A 9,590-nucleotide genomic window follows, 5' to 3' on the forward strand; every position below is an offset into this window, starting at 1 on the left:
GCGTGTCTCGGCACGCTGCCTTAGGTGGTTTTCAACAGTTTTCAGCTGTTTTTGGGACGTGTCAATTTTGGACATTTTTGCCTTACTATAGCCTTGCCTTTTGGGTCATTTTTTTCGACATGCTATTTTGTGGCGCTTTTTTGGCCATTTCTTGCAACTTTCTATGCTCTGGCGTGTCTCGCACGCTGCCTTAGGTGGTTTTCAACAGTTTTCAGCTGTTTTTGGGACGATGTCAATTTTGGACATTTTGCCTTTACTATAGCCTTGCCTTTTGGGTCATTTTTTCGACATGCTATTTTGTGGCGTTTTTGGCCATTTCTTGCAACTTTCTATGCTCTGGCGTGTCTCGGCACGCTGCCTTAGGTGGTTTTCAACAGTTTTCAGCTGTTTTTGGGACGTGTCAATTTTGGACATTTTTGCCTTACTATAGCCTTGCCTTTTGGGTCATTTTTTTCGACATGCTATTTTGTGACGGTTTTTGGCCATTTCTTGCAACTTTCTATGCTCTGGCGTGTCTCGCACGCTGCCTTAGGTGGTTTTCAACAGTTTTCAGCTGTTTTTGGACGTGTCAATTTTGGACATTTTTGCCTTACTATAGCCTTGCCTTTTGGGTCATTTTTTCGACATGCTATTTTGTGACGTTTTGGCCATTTCTTGCAACTTTCTATGCTCTGGCGTGTCTCGCATCGCTGCCTTAGGTGGTTTTCAACAGTTTTCAGCTGTTTTTGGGACGATGTCAATTTTGGACATTTTGCCTTACTATAGCCTTGCCTTTTGGGTCATTTTTTTCGACATGCTATTTTGTGACGTTTTTGGCCATTTCTTGCAACTTTCTATGCTCTGGCGTGTCTCGCACGCTGCCTTAGGTGGTTTTCAACAGTTTTCAGCTGTTTTTGGGACGTGTCAATTTTGGACATTTTGCCTTACTATAGCCTTGCCTTTTGGGTCATTTTTTCGACATGCTATTTTGTGACGTTTTTGGCCATTTTGCAACTTTCTATGCTCTGGCGTGTCTCGCACGCTGCCTTAGGTGGTTTTCAACAGTTTTCAGCTGTTTTTGGGACGTGTCAATTTTGGACATTTTTGCCTTACTATAGCCTTGCCTTTTGGGTCATTTTTTCGACATGCTATTTTGTGGCGTTTTTGGCCATTTCTTGCAACTTTCTATGCTCTGGCGTGTCTCGCACGCTGCCTTAGGTGGTTTTCAACAGTTTTCAGCTGTTTTTGGGACGATGTCAATTTTGGACATTTTTGCCTTACTATAGCCTTGCCTTTTGGGTCATTTTTTTCGACATGCTATTTTGTGACGTTTTGGCCATTTCTTGCAACTTTCTATGCTCTGGCGTGTCTCGCACGCTGCCTTAGGTGGTTTTCAACAGTTTTCAGCTGTTTTTGGGACGTGTCAATTTTGGACATTTTGCCTTACTATAGCCTTGCCTTTTGGGTCATTTTTTCGACATGCTATTTTGTGGCGTTTTGGCCATTTCTTGCAACTTTCTATGCTCTGGCGTGTCTCGGCACGCTGCCTTAGGTGGTTTTCACCTGTTTTCAGCTGTTTTTGGGACGATGTCAATTTTGGACATTTTGCCTTACTATAGCCTTGCCTTTTGGGTCATTTTTTCGACATGCTATTTTGTGACGTTTTTGGCCATTTTGCAACTTTCTATGCTCTGGCGTGTATCTGCACGCTGCCTTAGGTGGTTTTGAAGAGTTTTCTGCTGTTTTTGGGACGTGTCAATTTTGGACATTTTTGCCTTACTATAGCCTTGCCTTTTGGGTCATTTTTTCGACATGCTATTTTGTGACGTTTTTGGCCATTTTGCAACTTTCTATGCTCTGGCGTGTCTCGCACGCTGCCTTAGGTGGTTTTCAACAGTTTTCAGCTGTTTTTGGGACGATGTCAATTTTGGACATTTTGCCTTTACTATAGCCTTGCCTTTTGGGTCATTTTTTTCGACATGCTATTTTGTGACGTTTTTGGCCATTTCTTGCAACTTTCTATGCTCTGGCGTGTCTCGCATCGCTGCCTTAGGTGGTTTTCAACAGTTTTCAGCTGTTTTTGGGACGTGTCAATTTTGGACATTTTTGCCTTACTATAGCCTTGCCTTTTGGGTCATTTTTTTCGACATGCTATTTTGTGACGTTTTTGGCCATTTCTTGCAACTTTCTATGCTCTGGCGTGTCTCGGCACGCTGCCTTAGGTGGTTTTCAACAGTTTTCAGCTGTTTTTGGGACGTGTCAATTTTGGACATTTTTGCCTTACTATAGCCTTGCCTTTTGGGTCATTTTTTCGACATGCTATTTTGTGACGTTTTGGCCATTTCTTGCAACTTTCTATGCTCTGGCGTGTCTCGCACGCTGCCTTAGGTGGTTTTCAACAGTTTTCAGCTGTTTTTGGGACGTGTCAATTTTGGACATTTTGCCTTACTATAGCCTTGCCTTTTGGGTCATTTTTTCGACATGCTATTTTGTGACGTTTTTGGCCATTTCTTGCAACTTTCTATGCTCTGGCGTGTCTCGCACGCTGCCTTAGGTGGTTTTCAACAGTTTTCAGCTGTTTTTGGGACGTGTCAATTTTGGACATTTTGCCTTACTATAGCCTTGCCTTTTGGGTCATTTTTTCGACATGCTATTTTGTGGCGTTTTGGCCATTTCTTGCAACTTTCTATGCTCTGGCGTGTCTCGCACGCTGCCTTAGGTGGTTTTCAACAGTTTTCAGCTGTTTTTGGGACGTGTCAATTTTGGACATTTTGCCTTACTATAGCCTTGCCTTTTGGGTCATTTTTTCGACATGCTATTTTGTGACGTTTTGGCCATTTCTTGCAACTTTCTATGCTCTGGCGTGTCTCGCACGCTGCCTTAGGTGGTTTTCAACAGTTTTCAGCTGTTTTTGGACGATGTCAATTTTGGACATTTTTGCCTTACTATAGCCTTGCCTTTTGGGTCATTTTTTCGACATGCTATTTTGTGACGTTTTTGGCCATTTCTTGCAACTTTCTATGCTCTGGCGTGTCTCGCACGCTGCCTTAGGTGGTTTTCAACAGTTTTCAGCTGTTTTTGGGACGATGTCAATTTTGGACATTTTTGCCTTTACTATAGCCTTGCCTTTTGGGTCATTTTTTTCGACATGCTATTTTGTGACGTTTTGGCCATTTCTTGCAACTTTCTATGCTCTGGCGTGTCTCGCACGCTGCCTTAGGTGGTTTTCAACAGTTTTCAGCTGTTTTTGGGACGTGTCAATTTTGGACATTTTGCCTTACTATAGCCTTGCCTTTTGGGTCATTTTTTCGACATGCTATTTTGTGACGTTTTTGGCCATTTCTTGCAACTTTCTATGCTCTGGCGTGTCTCGGCACGCTGCCTTAGGTGGTTTTCAACAGTTTTCAGCTGTTTTTGGGACGTGTCAATTTTGGACATTTTGCCTTACTATAGCCTTGCCTTTTGGGTCATTTTTTCGACATGCTATTTTGTGACGTTTTTGGCCATTTCTTGCAACTTTCTATGCTCTGGCGTGTCTCGCATCGCTGCCTTAGGTGGTTTTCAACAGTTTTCAGCTGTTTTTGGGACGTGTCAATTTTGGACATTTTGCCTTACTATAGCCTTGCCTTTTGGGTCATTTTTTTCGACATGCTATTTTGTGACGTTTTGGCCATTTCTTGCAACTTTCTATGCTCTGGCGTGTCTCGCACGCTGCCTTAGGTGGTTTTCAACAGTTTTCAGCTGTTTTTGGGACGATGTCAATTTTGGACATTTTTGCCTTACTATAGCCTTGCCTTTTGGGTCATTTTTTCGACATGCTATTTTGTGACGTTTTTGGCCATTTCTTGCAACTTTCTATGCTCTGGCGTGTCTCGCATCGCTGCCTTAGGTGGTTTTCAACAGTTTTCAGCTGTTTTTGGTACGTGTAAATTTTGGACTTTTTGCCTTACTATAGCCTTGCCTTTTGGGTCATTTTTTTCGACATGCTATTTTGTGACGTTTTTGGCCATTTCTTGCAACTTTCTATGCTCTGGCGTGTCTCGCACGCTGCCTTAGGTGGTTTTCAACAGTTTTCAGCTGTTTTTGGGACGATGTCAATTTTGGACATTTTTGCCTTACTATAGCCTTGCCTTTTGGGTCATTTTTTTCGACATGCTATTTTGTGGCGTTTTTGGCCATTTCTTGCAACTTTCTATGCTCTGGCGTGTCTCGCACGCTGCCTTAGGTGGTTTTCAACAGTTTTCAGCTGTTTTTGGGACGTGTCAATTTTGGACATTTTTGCCTTACTATAGCCTTGCCTTTTGGGTCATTTTTTCGACATGCTATTTTGTGACGTTTTGGCCATTTCTTGCAACTTTCTATGCTCTGGCGTGTCTCGCACGCTGCCTTAGGTGGTTTTCAACAGTTTTCAGCTGTTTTTGGGACGTGTCAATTTTGGACATTTTTGCCTTACTATAGCCTTGCCTTTTGGGTCATTTTTTCGACATGCTATTTTGTGACGTTTTGGCCATTTTGCAACTTTCTATGCTCTGGCGTGTCTCGCATCGCTGCCTTAGGTGGTTTTCAACAGTTTTCAGCTGTTTTTGGGACGTGTCAATTTTGGACATTTTGCCTTACTATAGCCTTGCCTTTTGGGTCATTTTTTCGACATGCTATTTTGTGACGTTTTGGCCATTTCTTGCAACTTTCTATGCTCTGGCGTGTCTCGCATCGCTGCCTTAGGTGGTTTTCAACAGTTTTCAGCTGTTTTTGGACGTGTCAATTTTGGACATTTTGCCTTACTATAGCCTTGCCTTTTGGGTCATTTTTTCGACATGCTATTTTGTGACGTTTTTGGCCATTTCTTGCAACTTTCTATGCTCTGGCGTGTCTCGCACGCTGCCTTAGGTGGTTTTCAACAGTTTTCAGCTGTTTTTGGGACGATGTCAATTTTGGACATTTTGCCTTACTATAGCCTTGCCTTTTGGGTCATTTTTTTCGACATGCTATTTTGTGGCGTTTTGGCCATTTCTTGCAACTTTCTATGCTCTGGCGTGTCTCGCACGCTGCCTTAGGTGGTTTTCAACAGTTTTCAGCTGTTTTGGGACGTGTCAATTTTGGACATTTTTGCCTTACTATAGCCTTGCCTTTTGGGTCATTTTTTTCGACATGCTATTTTGTGACGTTTTGGCCATTTCTTGCAACTTTCTATGCTCTGGCGTGTCTCGCACGCTGCCTTAGGTGGTTTTCAACAGTTTTCAGCTGTTTTTGGGACGTGTCAATTTTGGACATTTTGCCTTACTATAGCCTTGCCTTTTGGGTCATTTTTCGACATGCTATTTTGTGGCGTTTTGGCCATTTCTTGCAACTTTCTATGCTCTGGCGTGTCTCGCACGCTGCCTTAGGTGGTTTTCAACAGTTTTCAGCTGTTTTTGGGACGTGTCAATTTTGGACATTTTGCCTTACTATAGCCTTGCCTTTTGGGTCATTTTTTCGACATGCTATTTTGTGGCGTTTTTGGCCATTTCTTGCAACTTTCTATGCTCTGGCGTGTCTCGCACGCTGCCTTAGGTGGTTTTCAACAGTTTTCAGCTGTTTTTGGACGTGTCAATTTTGGACATTTTTGCCTTACTATAGCCTTGCCTTTTGGGTCATTTTTTCGACATGCTATTTTGTGACGTTTTTGGCCATTTCTTGCAACTTTCTATGCTCTGGCGTGTCTCGGGAGGCTGCCTTAGGTGGTTTTCAACAGTTTTCAGCTGTTTTTGGGACGTGTCAATTTTGGACATTTTGCCTTACTATAGCCTTGCCTTTTGGGTCATTTTTTCGACATGCTATTTTGTGACGTTTTTGGCCATTTCTTGCAACTTTCTATGCTCTGGCGTGTCTCGGCACGCTGCCTTAGGTGGTTTTCAACAGTTTTCAGCTGTTTTTGGGACGTGTCAATTTTGGACATTTTGGCTTACTATTGCCTTTCCTTTTGGGTCATTTTTTCGACATGCTATTTTGTGACGTTTTGGCCATTTTGCAACTTTCTATGCTCTGGCGTGTCTCGCACGCTGCCTTAGGTGGTTTTCAACAGTTTTCAGCTGTTTTTGGGACGTGTCAATTTTGGACATTTTTGCCTTACTATAGCCTTGCCTTTTGGGTCATTTTTTCGACATGCTATTTTGTGACGCTTTTTGGCCATTTCTTGCAACTTTCTATGCTCTGGCGTGTCTCGCACGCTGCCTTAGGTGGTTTTCAACAGTTTTCAGCTGTTTTTGGGACGTGTCAATTTTGGACATTTTGCCTTACTATAGCCTTGCCTTTTGGGTCATTTTTTTCGACATGCTATTTTGTGACGTTTTTGGCCATTTCTTGCAACTTTCTATGCTCTGGCGTGTCTCGCACGCTGCCTTAGGTGGTTTTCAACAGTTTTCAGCTGTTTTGGGACGTGTCAATTTTGGACATTTTTGCCTTACTATAGCCTTGCCTTTTGGGTCATTTTTTTCGACATGCTATTTTGTGACGTTTTTGGCCATTTCTTGCAACTTTCTATGCTCTGGCGTGTCTCGGCACGCTGCTTAGGTGGTTTTCAACAGTTTTCAGCTGTTTTTGGGACGTGTCAATTTTGGACATTTTTGCCTTACTATAGCCTTGCCTTTTGGGTCATTTTTTTCGACATGCTATTTTGTGCCGTTTTGGCCATTTTGCAACTTTCTATGCTCTGGCGTGTCTCGCACGCTGCCTTAGGTGGTTTTCAACAGTTTTCAGCTGTTTTGGGACGTGTCAATTTTGGACATTTTTGCCTTACTATAGCCTTGCCTTTTGGGTCATTTTTTCGACATGCTATTTTGTGACGTTTTGGCCATTTCTTGCAACTTTCTATGCTCTGGCGTGTCTCGCACGCTGCCTTAGGTGGTTTTCAACAGTTTTCAGCTGTTTTTGGGACGTGTCAATTTTGGACATTTTGCCTTACTATAGCCTTGCCTTTTGGGTCATTTTTTTCGACATGCTATTTTGTGACGTTTTTGGCCATTTTTGCAACTTTCTATGCTCTGGCGTGTCTCTCGCATCGCTGCCTTAGGTGGTTTTCAACAGTTTTCAGCTGTTTTTGGGACGTGTCAATTTTGGACATTTTGCCTTACTATAGCCTTGCCTTTTGGGTCATTTTTTCGACATGCTATTTTGTGACGTTTTTGGCCATTTCTTGCAACTTTCTATGCTCTGGCGTGTCTCGGCACGCTGCCTTAGGTGGTTTTCAACAGTTTTCAGCTGTTTTTGGGACGTGTCAATTTTGGACATTTTTGCCTTACTATAGCCTTGCCTTTTGGGTCATTTTTTCGACATGCTATTTTGTGACGTTTTTGGCCATTTCTTGCAACTTTCTATGCTCTGGCGTGTCTCGCACGCTGCCTTAGGTGGTTTTCAACAGTTTTCAGCTGTTTTTGGGACGTGTCAATTTTGGACATTTTGCCTTACTATAGCCTTGCCTTTTGGGTCATTTTTTCGACATGCTATTTTGTGACGTTTTGGCCATTTCTTGCAACTTTCTATGCTCTGGCGTGTCTCGCACGCTGCCTTAGGTGGTTTTCAACAGTTTTCAGCTGTTTTTGGGACGTGTCAATTTTGGACATTTTTGCCTTACTATAGCCTTGCCTTTTGGGTCATTTTTTCGACATGCTATTTTGTGACGTTTTGGCCATTTCTTGCAACTTTCTATGCTCTGGCGTGTCTCGCACGCTGCCTTAGGTGGTTTTCAACAGTTTTCAGCTGTTTTTGGGACGATGTCAATTTTGGACATTTTGCCTTACTATAGCCTTGCCTTTTGGGTCATTTTTTCGACATGCTATTTTGTGACGTTTTGGCCATTTCTTGCAACTTTCTATGCTCTGGCGTGTCTCGGCACGCTGCCTTAGGTGGTTTTCAACAGTTTTCAGCTGTTTATGGGACGTGTCAATTTTGGACATTTTGCCTTACTATAGCCTTGCCTTTTGGGTCATTTTTTCGACATGCTATTTTGTGACGTTTTGGCCATTTCTTGCAACTTTCTATGCTCTGGCGTGTCTCGCACGCTGCCTTAGGTGGTTTTCAACAGTTTTCAGCTGTTTTTGGGACGTGTCAATTTTGGACATTTTGCCTTACTATAGCCTTGCCTTTTGGGTCATTTTTTTCGACATGCTATTTTGTGGCGTTTTGGCCATTTCTTGCAACTTTCTATGCTCTGGCGTGTCTCGCACGCTGCCTTAGGTGGTTTTCAACAGTTTTCAGCTGTTTTTGGGACGTGTCAATTTTGGACATTTTGCCTTACTCATGCCTTGCCCTTTTGGTCCTTTTTTTCCACATGCTATTTTGTGACGTTTTGGCCATTTCTTGCAACTTTCTATGCTCTGGCGTGTCTCGCACGCTGCCTTAGGTGGTTTTCAACAGTTTTCAGCTGTTTTTGGGACGTGTCAATTTTGGACATTTTGCCTTACTATAGCCTTGCCTTTTGGGTCATTTTTTTTTCGACATGCTATTTTGTGGACGTTTTTGGCCATTTCTTGCAACTTTCTATGCTCTGGCGTGTCTCGCACGCTGCCTTAGGTGGTTTTCAACAGTTTTCAGCTGTTTTTGGGACGTGTCAATTTTGGACATTTTTGCCTTACTATAGCCTTGCCTTTTGGGTCATTTTTTCGACATGCTATTTTGTGACGTTTTGGCCATTTCTTGCAACTTTCTATGCTCTGGCGTGTCTCGCACGCTGCCTTAGGTGGTTTTCAACAGTTTTCAGCTGTTTTTGGGACGATGTCAATTTTGGACATTTTTGCCTTACTATAGCCTTGCCTTTTGGGTCATTTTTTTCGACATGCTATTTTGTGGCGTTTTGGCCATTTCTTGCAACTTTCTATGCTCTGGCGTGTCTCGGCACGCTGCCTTAGGTGGTTTTCAACAGTTTTCAGCTGTTTTTGGGACGTGTCAATTTTGGACATTTTGCCTTACTATAGCCTTGCCTTTTGGGTCATTTTTTTCGACATGCTATTTTGTGACGTTTTGGCCATTTCTTGCAACTTTCTATGCTCTGGCGTGTCTCGCACGCTGCCTTAGGTGGTTTTCAACAGTTTTCAGCTGTTTTTGGGACGTGTCAATTTTGGACATTTTTGCCGTACTCTAGCCTTACCTTTTGGGTCATTTTTTCGACATGCTATTTTGTGACGCTTTTGGCCATTTCTTGCAACTTTCTATGCTCTGGCGTGTCTCGCACGCTGCCTTAGGTGGTTTTCAACAGTTTTCAGCTGTTTTTGGGACGATGTCAATTTTGGACATTTTTGCCTTACTATAGCCTTGCCTTTTGGGTCATTTTTTTCGACATGCTATTTTGTGGCGTTTTGGCCATTTCTTGCAACTTTCTATGCTCTGGCGTGTCTCGGCACGCTGCCTTAGGTGGTTTTCAACAGTTTTCAGCTGTTTTTGGGACGTGTCAATTTTGGACATTTTTGCCTTACTATAGCCTTGCCTTTTGGGTCATTTTTTTCGACATGCTATTTTGTGGCGTTTTGGCCATTTCTTGCAACTTTCTATGCTCTGGCGTGTCTCGCACGCTGCCTTAGGTGGTTTTCAACAGTTTTCAGCTGTTTTTGGGACGTGTCAATTTTGGACATTTTTGCCTT

The sequence above is a fragment of the Plectropomus leopardus genome, chromosome 10 (genome assembly GCF_026936395.1).
Source record: "Plectropomus leopardus strain MGB_pleo_1.0 chromosome 10, ASM2693639v1, whole genome shotgun sequence".
NCBI classification, from domain to species: Eukaryota; Metazoa; Chordata; class Actinopteri; order Perciformes; family Serranidae; genus Plectropomus; species Plectropomus leopardus.